This window comes from Hemicordylus capensis, chromosome 1 (genome assembly GCF_027244095.1).
Source record: "Hemicordylus capensis ecotype Gifberg chromosome 1, rHemCap1.1.pri, whole genome shotgun sequence".
Lineage (NCBI taxonomy): Eukaryota > Metazoa > Chordata > Lepidosauria > Squamata > Cordylidae > Hemicordylus > Hemicordylus capensis.
The window spans coordinates 435,508,820-435,520,846 of NC_069657.1; positions in this window are offsets into that span (position 1 = coordinate 435,508,820).

Below are 12,027 nucleotides of genomic sequence, written 5' to 3' on the forward strand. Positions count from 1 at the left end.
GCAATCAGTTTCTTTCTGACCGCCATTGAGATCAGTACTCGGAGATAGTTGCTCCTTGAAGAAAGTTTGTTTTTTGTTTATTTGGACTTCTGAACTTTGGACACGGACTTTGACAACTCTTACGGATACTCCTTTGGACTTGGCGTTATTTCAGATCATTTGGCTTGAATTTTGCATACAGACTCGGCTTCCCTCACGGACACTCCTTTGGATTTGTTGCGATCTCTGATTTCCCCCTCTGACGACGGAACAGACTCGGCATCCCTCATGGACACCACTTCGGATTTGTTGCAATCTCTGATTTTTTTCCTCTGACAACGGAACGGACGACTAATCTTCGAAAATGACCGAGAGATCTGGTAAGACAGATGGCTCGGGGAAGTCTGGGAGGGACAAGACAACCTTTAAGCGGTGCACCAACTGCCATGGGAAGATTCCCTCAACAGATGGCCATGCCCTCTGCTTGTTCTGTTTAGGAGAGAGGCATGACACAAAATCCTGCTCGGTCTGCATTACTTTTAGCAAGCAGACTTTAAAGAATCGTGCAGCACGCCTTAGGGTGTGTTTGCTTGAGGAGTCTCTGGCGCCTAAGATGGCTACAGAGAGTACTGTGCCAAGTCCTGCTCCGAAAGGGCAGTCTAAGACCCCGAAGGAGGCTGGTTCCTCGAAATCGGCAGAGAGGGCCTCAACATCGAGTGCTTCCGCATCGAGGGCTACGACATCGAAAGCTGTGGCGTCGACCGCTTCGACCTCGACTGCATCAGCCCCTTTTAAGCGACCGGAGGATCGCCATTCAAGCCACAAGAGGAAACACAGGGAAAAGCTTTCGAAGCAGGAGCCGCCTCCTAAGAAGCAGAAGCAGTTAGAGCTGGTTGTGGAGCACACTCCCTCGCCTTCGGGTCTACAGAATTACGTCATCCCTCGACGGCGAGCGGCTTCCTTATCCCCGGCGCCGAGACCTCACCAGTCTCCATTGACTCCACTGTCTCGGCATCGAGACCACTCGGCGTCGAGGGAGAATAGACAGGAGACGGCGGCGCCTTCGATACCAACTTCTCGACACCGACACCACTCAGCATCGAGGCCGGTGTCTACAGGCTTTGCTGCTCCGGAGTCGACGGTTGCAGTTATTCTTGACACCGAACTAGACATCGTACCAGACATCGACATCGTGCCTGACGGTGTCGATGTCCTATGAAGTGTCGTGCCCTATGAAGAGAAAGATTCAGGGGTCATCTAATTGCCAACATCTGGAATGTCCCCTGTGACCACGCCAAGGCAAAGAGAGCTTTCTCCCGAAGGCAGGCTGGCACGCTTGCTTAATTCGGAGGAGAGTACATCTTCTACCTACACCTTTACTGGTTTCAATGAAGGTGACTATAATGCTCTGCATATTCCTAAGATGCCCTCTCTTTCAGCAAAGGCTACACCTGTCATGGGTCTCCTACCCAGAGGTGGTTGGGGAGATTCCATAACAATATCTCGAGAGGACTACTCCCTTTTCACGAGATGGCTGGAAGAACGGGGACGTACACCCCCCCCCCCGTAAGAACACATCCATCCCTCCATCTGTCTTACCAGATCTCTTGGTCATTTTCGAAGATTAGTCGTCCGTTCCGTTGTCAGAGGGGGAAATCAGAGATTGCAACAAATCCAAAGGAGTGTCCGTGAGGGAAGCCGAGTCTGTATGCAAAATTCAAGCCAAATAATCCGAAATAACGCCAAGTCCAAAGGAGTATCCGTAAGAGTTGTCAAAGTCTGTGTCCAAAGTTCAGAAGTCCAAATAAACAAAAAACTTTCTTCGAGGAGCAACTACCTGATCGCAGTGGCGGTCAGAAAGAAACTGATTGCAGAGACGCCCAACTGCCACTAGAGGCTACTACAGTCACGTGCGACAGGCTAACGAATTCTACCCGAAGCTGATCTGCGCAGGCGCAGAACCCACTATTTATGAATGATGGAACCACTACCAGATCATCTGTTACAGGTAAGCAACCTGTTTTTGTGATGAGTGGGAGTGAGAAGTGGGACTAGATTTAGGATCCTGTTATCCATCCCATCTACTCACCAAACAGTTAATGTAATGCAGCTCTGAATGCCTAACTTGGCAACTGTGTGTACCCACAACAGGTTGTAGGTAGGTATCTTGCCTCTCTATGTACACACTACACATGCACACTAATGATTCTCGGCCTTTTGGCTAAGATCTAGTGGGGGAGATTGGAAGTCGTGCTTCTCAAATGTCCAGTGCCACAAAGCAAGTCACATTTGCAACTGAGGGGATGTGCAGGAGTAGTTCAGGTTTGGTGTAGTTTTCTGTTCAAAGAAAAACAAGGTCCTACTGAGCATGGCCAAGCCCATAACTGTCTCTAGTTTCTCTTTAGACCCCAGCCAGGGGCATAGCTGTAATTGAACAGCAGGGGCATCTGGGCCCCTAAGGGAAGGGGGCCCACTAGCGGAGCAACAATTCATTTGCTTCCCCCCACCACCACCTCACTGGCATGTTGCTGGCTCTTGATTAGAAGACTCATAAAAACAGCCCTGCTGGATCAAGCCCAAGGCTTATCTAGTCCAGCATCCTGTTTCACACAGTGGCCCACCAGATGCCGCTGGAAGCCTACAGGCAGGAGTTGAGGGCATGCCCTCTTTCCTGCTGTTACTCCCCTGCAATTCATGTTGGCTTCAAGATGAGGTATACCTGTTTTAAAATATTTCTGAGCCAAAAAAGCAAGTATGAATATGGAGAGGAGAGCTGGTCTTGTGGTAGCAAGCATGACTTGTCCCCATAGCTAAGCAGGGTCTGCCCTGGTTGTATATGGATGGGAGACTTGATGTGTGAGCACTGTAAGATATTCCCCTCAGGGGATGAAGCCACTCTGGGAAGAGCAGAAGGTTTCAAGTTCCCTCCCTGGCTTCTCCAAGATAGGGCTGAGAGATATTCCTGCCTGCAACCTTGGAGAAGCCACTGCCAATCTGTGAAGACAATACTGAGCTAGATAGACCAATGGTCTGACTCAGTATATGGCAGTTTCCTATGTTCTTGTGTAGGTATCTGCATGTGTGTGGAGTGTGATACTTGCATAGGAATGAGAATGTGCTGAGAGTGTTTTTTCACCATGTCCTTTCAGTTCTGCAACAGAAATATGGGGGAGGTCTATCTGGGGTGGGGTTGGGGGCCTCACATCCTCCGCCCACTCTGACTTTACTATACCCTTGACTATAGCTATATTCAAGTTCTCCCTCCTGGTTGTGATGAGAAAGTCCTAAACATGACTTCAGTACCTGCCCTGTAAAACAGTCACTAGAGGGAGCCCTGTAGCTACAAAAGATCTGGCAATAGATTCATCCTCTTCACATTCAACCACTTAAGGGCAGCATGGGACTTGTAGTGTGTAAGCTGTATGCATTTCAAGCTGCTAGTGGCAAGTGCTTGCCCATTCGAAGGATGAAGGTGGATTAGGAAGCTAGTCCTCATGAAGGCAAGGCTAGATAAAAGAGAAATGTGATCCACAGTTCAAGAGAATACAAGAAACTCAACAATTTATGTTCACTGTTTCCCATGACTCAAAAGCACAATTTATTAGAGAAAGCTTGGAAGCAGCATCATTTACCATCAGCTGAACTATGGAAATATACTATGGATATATAGCATTATGTTAAATGAACGTATCATGTTTCAAATATGTTTGGAAAGGGAAAATCCAGGCACATTCTATCAAAAATTGAGTTTTTGCCTAATACTGGGGGAACACATAGTTACGGTAATACTGAATACAATGTCCTAATACTTTAGCATGTGGGCAGGGCCAGCTCTAGATTTCAGGAGGCTCTCAGCCAGGTAACCTGGTAAGCCCCCCATCCCATTAATACTACTAAGAATACTTGTAGAATGCTCTTCAGCCCAAGTTCTCAAAGCAGTTTACATCGAAAAATAAATAAGATAAGACGGTACTATGGCAGCAAATGTGTGTCTCTTTGTTTCTTAACAGCAGCAGTGTTCTAGCTGCCAGCTGCTGCCCAATGTGACCCCACCATGCCCCACATGGTGGTGATGTGACACTATATGGGGTATGGGGGGGGGAATGGTGGGCAGCCACTCCCCTCAAACAGTGCTGGTGCTGCTGCAGCTGCAGCTGACCCACCAAGAATGGAATAAATGTGTGTTCACTGCCATGATGAGGGGAAGGCTGCACTGAATCCTCAACAGGGGCTACAGCAGGCATTAGCAGTGGAACCCCCCTGGAGCACTGGGCCTTCAATAACAACAACAATTTATATACCGCTTTTCAGCAAAAGTTTCCAAAGCGGTTTACATAGAGGAACAACAAATAAATAAGATGGATCTCTGTCCACGAAGGGCTCACAATCTAAAAAGAAACTGTAAGACAGACACCAGCAACAGTCACTGGAAGTACTGTGGTGGTGGTGGGTAGGGCAAAGTTACTCTCCCCCTGCTAAATAAAGAGAATCACCACATTAAAAAGGTGCCTCTTTGCTAAGTTAGCAGAGATAATTCAGCAGCTGCCCAGGCGTGTAGGCACTCCCACCAAATCTAGCAGAACATCTCCTGACCAACATGGCATCTCCAGCATAAATCAGATATCAGACCATGCCTTGTTTCTTCCAACCACTCTGGAAGATAATATTGCCTACAGAACAGCTTGAGACACATTTCTCCTAAACTAGTATACTAATAAATACACCAATGTATATTTAATAGTTTCCTTATTATTCTGGTATTAAACTCGTACCCAAACTATTCAATTTCATTCATATTTTGTACAACTCTGGTGGCTTTTATGATTGCTAGAACTTGCAAAAGGCATTAAAGGTCTATAGATAGTGTGATTCCCAGAAACAGCTTGGATGCAATGTCAAATAATTATAATCTTTTATATATATATATATATATATGGGAGAGTGGTACTATTCAAAGTAACAAAGAAAAAAAATACCACCCAATACAAGAAATATAAACACATACAAAAGACACCAATACTCATATAAATGTAACAAATATAAAATGTAAAGAGAGCCAGCGTGGTGTAGTGGTTAGAGGGCTGGACTAGGACCGGGGAGACTCGAGTTCAAATCCCCATTCAGCCATGAAACTAGCTGGGTGACTCTGGGCCAGTCACTTCTCTCTCAGCCTAACCTACTTCACAGGGTTGTTGTGAAAGAGAAACTCAAGTATGTAGTACACCGCTCTGGGCTCCTTGGAGGAAGAGCGGGATATAAATGTAAAAATAATAATAATAATAACAACTTCATAAATCACTTAATATAAATCACTTAATATATGTATCACTGTATATACATAAATCACTTAATTTGACAAGATTTCGTGATAAGTCCTTGTTTCACAAGAGCTTCCTCAGAAATACATGAACAATTATGTCACAAACATGATAAACTTCCCATCTGCTAAATGTAAGTCACTCCTCCCTGGTGTATGGAGTTCTTCATAATATTCTCCAAAAGTGTTTCTTCAATTCCTCCCAAAAGGAGTGTAAGTTGTATCCAACCGTTCTTAGATTTCTCCAAGGGAGTAAGAAAGAGTCCTTATAGATACAAAGCACAAACCATACATTAAAGGAAACATTAGTACAACATGAGAGTAAACATTTATTTATACAACATAATAAAATTCATATGTACACATCAAAGATAGTTACCCAAAAGGTGCAACAGTTCACAAGCTGCTGCCAAACTTGACACCCAGTCTTATCAAGCCAGCTGGAATAAACTGACCAAACTCTCTTACTACAGTTTTATAACACTCTCAGTTATTCACAGCTGTTGAACCACCTAATCTGCCACTATCTGGCAATCATCACGCTTAATTAGGGCACCACAGTTACAAAAAGCAAGATAAATCTAAATTCGTGTTTAAACCATAAGGTGACAGGGAATTTAATCTATGTATATAAAAAGATTCTTGTCTGTTTAGCCATCTTACTGCATCAACGTTACAATATCTGAATTTTTCTTTCTTAAAAGTGGAGATAGCCACAAATTTAAAGTCATCAGGCTGATGATTAGCTAGCAAAAAATGTTCTGTAAGTGATTTATGTATATACAGTGATCCATATATTAAGTGATTTACGTTAATTAAGTGATTTATGAAGTTACATTGATATGAGTATTGGTATTGGTGTCTTTTGTATGTGTTTATATTTCTTATATTGGGTGGTATTTTTTTCTTTGTTACTCTGGGTGGCCGGATCGGCTGCCGACACCAACTGCTGGCTCCGTCACGGAGCCAGCAGGGGCTGTTGGGATTGGGGGCTGTGTGGCCCCCAGAAGTTCCAGGATGCCCCGTGTGAGTGCGCAGGGCATGCTAGAGAGACCCCCGAGCCCAGGAGGCTGCTTGCAGCCTCCCGGCGGGGGTCTCCTCATGTGTTGCCAGGGTGCGGAGTCACGCCGCAGCAATACACAATCAAAAAATGGGGTTAACGGAGTGCTCGCTCAGTTAACCCCGTTTTAGGTGAGGGCTACTTCAGCGGGCTACCCACTTTGAGGAAACCGGGCTCGCCTGCAAACCCGGTGGTTCTCGCACTCGCCCAAAAGCGGGCTATGCTCCCTTAGCTCACTTTTGGCCGATCATGAGAATAGCCTCATTGTGTTTCTGAGTTTCTAGGCTGAGCTACTGTGCTTGACATTATAATAAAATGCAGAATTCTACACCCTCTCTTTCCCTGCTACTAGGGTACTTCTGTGGAGAGAGGCATACATATTTCTCACAGTAAGAAATGAAGCGCTTTCTTTCACAAGAAGAAATGTCACATTTGGGTTGCCCAAGCAATAACTACTAAACATGAGATCTATCTATAGATTTCTGGTTATTTTCCAGAATGAGAGCTGTTGCTTCAGCCCACTTGAGAACTGCAATCTTTAATCCAGCAACCCTGCCTTCTCCATACTCCCACTGGTGTAATACAAGGGTTCCCAACCTTGGGCCCCTAGATGTTGGACTATTTATTTTATTTTATTTTATTTAACACATTTTTATACCACCTAAAATGCAAGTTCTCTGGGCAGTTTACAACAAAACAAAAAGATTAAAACTTTTCAACAAATAAAATTTAAAATGTTAAAACTATTAAAACACAATTAAAACCATATCTAATTAAAAGCCTGGGTGAACAAATGTGTCTTGACTGCCCTTTTAAAAGTTGTGAGAGATGAGGAGGCTCTTATTTCAGCAGGGGGCATGTTCCAAAGCCTTGGGGCAGCAATGGAGAAGGCCTGTCCCCGAGTAGCCGCCAGACGAGCTGGTGGCAGCTGCAGTCGAACCTCTCCAGAAGATCTCAATGGGCAGTGAAGAAGACGTTCTCTTCATGCCCAGCCTTCGTCCATTTTGGCAGGGGATGATGGGAGTTGTAGTCCAACAACATCTGAAGACCCAAGGTTTAGAACTCCTGCTGTAGTACAACTGTAGTGAGAGAAGAAATCATCTTGTACATGCTCCAAGACTTTTATCATCACATACTCAGGGGCTGAGTCACGGCTGTGTCTTGGCTTCGATCAATCTCTTAATTTTATGTTGATGTACTCTGAAAGAAAAATTACTACAATAGCATGGGGATCCTATCTTCTCCGCCACTGAAAAAATATATATACTAGATTTTCTATTCTTCCCTCATTTTCTCTGCTTGGCTGTTATAGAAATAAAGTGTCACACACATGAAGATAACAGTGCCATGCAATAAAGATGCAAAAGAGTGTCATATGTTACATGCAAAAACCAGTGCGGTATAGTGGCTAGAATGTCACACGATTGTTGTGGAGGGGAAGGGAATGAACCCTGTATGATTCCCTGAGCTTCTTGGAGGAAGGGTGATGATACGGGTGATGATACATGTGGACAAATTTGTTGGTAGCCCTGCCAAAAAGCTCCAGTTTTGTCATAAAAAAGCCAGACTGGAATTTGCTAAAATGTATCTTGACAAGCCACAATGTTTCTGGGAGAATGTCCTTTGGACAGATGAGACAAAAATGGAGCTTTTTGGCAAGTCACATCAGCTCTATGTCCACAGTCGAAAAAATGAAGCTTTCAACACCATACCTACTGTGAAACATGGAGGGAGCTCAGTTATGTTTTGGGGCTGCTTTGCTGCATCTGGCACGGTGCCTTGAATCTGTGCAGGGAACAATGAAATCTCAAGACTATCAAGACATTCTGGAGCGAAACGTACTGCCCAGTGTGTCAGAAAGCTCTGTCTCAGTCTCAGGTCATAGATCCCCCAACAGGATAATGACCCAAAACACACAGCTCAAAGCACCCAAGAATGGTTAAGGACAAAACATTGGACTATTCTGAAGTGGCCTTCTATGAGCCCTGATTTTAATCCTATTGAATATCTATGGAAATAACTGAGACATGCAGTCTGGAGAAGGCACCCTTCAAACCTGACACAGCTGGAGCAGTTTGCTCAGGAAGAGTGGGCCAAACTACCTGTTGACAGGTGCAGAAGTCTCACTGAGAGCTACAGGAATGGCTTGTTTGCAGTGATTGCCTCTAACAGTTGTGCAACAAAATATTAGGTTAAGGGTCCCATCATTTTTGTCCATGCCATTTTCATTTTTGTTATTATTTGAAATATTCTGTTGCATCAAAACTCTAAAGCAAAGTCTGATTTTTGTTAAATGCGGAATAAACAATGATGGGTGCCAATTACGTTTGTCAGTTTCAAGTTATTTTAGAGACAATTGTGGGTTCTTCTTTTTTCGTGGAGGGGTACCAACACATTTGTCCACATGAGTACATCAGAATCACACTGACAAGTTCCTAACCCCCATGCACAAATCCTACTGGCCAAAAATGCTTTCTTGTGTCTCCCTTATTTTAATAATGATCCAAGGAATTGCACAGTGGCTTTACTCTCTTGACAATGAGGACAATAACCTAAAAACCTAGTTTTGTTTCTTCCTGTGTATTAAGTAGCTTTAATCTATAGCAAGAAAGGGAATGTGTGTCTCTTTACCGCTTCCTTGAGGGAACTGATGTCCTCCTAAAACGATGGGGAAGGACTGCAAGATCCAGTCGGACTTACACAGTGATCCCAGCTAAATTGTAGAAGGAAGCAGACATTGCTAAACAAACTGGGATATTTTTCCTGAAGAGAAGGTAAGAGGAGTTTCACAGCCAGAAGCTGTGAACGGCAGGAACACAGATCAAAAGCAGATAGGCATTTGCAGATTAGATGGGAAGAGAATAACCACATATTGCTCAGATTAAAAGTGGATATAGACTATCTGAGTAGGCCTTACTGAGTCAGAGTCAGACCATTGGTCCATCAAGCTCAGATTTGTCAACACTGACTGGCAGCAGCTCTCCAGGGTTTCAGGCAGGAGTCTTTCTCAGTCCTTCCTGGAGGTTTTACACACAGGGCTTCTGCCCCAAATCTCCTTCAGAAGAGAGTGTGCGCGTTCACACACCAAGCAAACTTACCTCGAAGTCCCTTCAAGATTTTTGGACTCACTCCACACACAATCCGGGCTTTGTGATATGAATTCTAGCTGATCTTGATGTATGTCCGGGTTTTTAAAATGCTGGTTTTAAGCTACTTTGCCAGAGCAATAGGAGAGGCACTGACATAGAATCATTAGCATTATGAGAGGCATACTCTCTTCAGAAATGCAGATCTATCTCTGGAGGAGCTCTCTCCACTGCCCCACTGGCTCCATGCCGCGAGTGTACTTCGAAGGGGCTTCTCTCAGCGTTTACCCCGAAGCCTGAAGCCAAGTGCGAATAACTCCCTGGAGATGCTGCCAGGGATTGAACCTGGGACCTCCTGCATGCAAAGTAGATACTCTACCTCTGAGCTATGGCCCCATCCCTTTTGCCTGATTATGCAAATAACCTGGAAAGAGTTTTTAGTATTTTCTTTCCAGCTGTGTTTATTTGCCTACCCGGACAGATCATTAAGATATTTGCCTGTTTTATGTTAGGCTTTGTGCCCATCCCTGTAAGATTATTTACTTAACATTTTTATTCCACCTTCCATCCAAGAAGCTCAAAGCAGCATACATGGTTCCCAAGACCACGTTGGGAACTTCCCAAACTTCTTCACTCCTGTTTTGGCAGGAACCCTGCCCCCAACTCCTATATGTGGCTGCGCCTCTTCTTATCCCCTCAGGTTTTTGTTGTGCTTCAGTCAAAAAATCTCAACTTCAAGACACATTCAATTCATAGGCCTCATCTTCGAACAGATGGATCTTTTTCCCAGAATCATAGATGCTGACACTGACCACGCATGCAAGGCTCATCGCAGGAGGTGGAGCTCAAGGACAGATCAAGGACTATTCAGTGTCTCTTCGGCTACATGGCTTCCACCACGTACATCTTGCCCAACGCCTGCCTCAAGATGTCACCACTTCAGAGATGGTTTCTCAACAACTTTCACCCTCACAGAGACGCCTTCATCTTCTAAGGACAATCTATACTTCTGTCCATTGGTGGGGTCATCCTCACCATTTGTCTTATGGGAATCCTTTTCATCCTCCTATTTCCCACCTGGTAATTACCACAGATGCATCAGAACAAGGTTGGGGTGCACATATGGACGCTCTGAATCTGAAAGACCATGAGAGTGTTCCAGAAAGGACCAAACACATAAATTATTTGGAGCTCTTGCTGTATTCAACACCCTGAAGGGCTTCCTTCCTCTTATAAGGAACTTGTCCATTACATAGGAACATAGGAAACTGCCATATACTGAGTCAGACCATTGGTCTATCTAGCTCAGTATTGTCTTCACAGACTGGCAGTGGCTTCTCCAAGGTTGCAGGCAGGAATCTCTCTCAGCCCTATCTTGGAGAAGCCAGGGAGGGAACTTGAAACCTTCTGCTCTTCCCAGAGCGGCTTCATCTCCGGAGGGAAATGTCTTGCAGTGCTCACACATCAAGTCTCCCATTCATATGTAACCAGGGCAGACCCTGCTTAGCTATGGGGACAAGTCATGCTTGCTACCACAAGACCAGCTCTCCTCTCCATTACCATCCAGATGGATAACAGAACAGCCAAACCATACAGTATATAAATAGGCAAGGTGGGAGACCATCCAAATAACTCCTAGCCTTTTCCATGGACCTTTGGCAGTGGTATATCTGACACAGGGTCACACTGCAAGCAGTCCACATACAGGGTTCAGCAAATCTTCAGGTGGATGTGCTCAGCAGGTCATCTGCCACAACTGGAAACTGGATGAAATGGCAGTATAACAAATCTTCCGACGATGGGGAACCCCAACATTGGATGTCTTTGCTACAGCCGAGAACCAACAATGCCACCATTTCTGTTCAAGGTTAGGTAAAGGTGAACATTCACTGGGAGATGTGTTCTCCATCCCATGGACAGATCACTTCACTTACCGGTTCCCACTGATTCTGTTACTGCAAGGATCCTTCTGAAGATCAGGAGGGAAGGGGTAAATTGCATACCAGTAGCACCATGGTGGCCTCAGATACCATGGTTCTCACGGCTGATGTACATGGCCACAGAATATGTACATATTCCACATGTACAATTGCAGGCTGCTGGCAGGATTCTGCACCCAGACATGAAATCCCTCTGCCTGACAGCTTGGAGAATCTTGCCTCCTTCCCCTTGGAGTTGCAGGTAGTCCTTAAGGCCTCACTGAAACCTGCAACAGGATTCTTTTATTTTAAAAAGTTGTTTTAATAATTGTATTCTATTGTTTTATTGTCATGTATTTTAATTTGTGACTTTTAAATATTTTAAATTTTGTACACCGCCTAGAGATATACTTATCAGGTGGTATGAAAATATGATAAATAAACAAACAAACAACAAAGGCACATGATCACAAATTGAATCGATTCTGTCCGTTTTCAGAACAGCACAAGTTTGACATTTGCTCGCTAGATGTTCAACAAGTTTGTTTGTACCGGTTGCTCCTGAAACAGTCAGGCTTCAAGTTATCTTCGTTAAATGTCCACTTAGGAGCAATTGCGGCTGGGCAGTTCTGGTTCAAGAATACAACTGTTAAACCATTTCTAAAG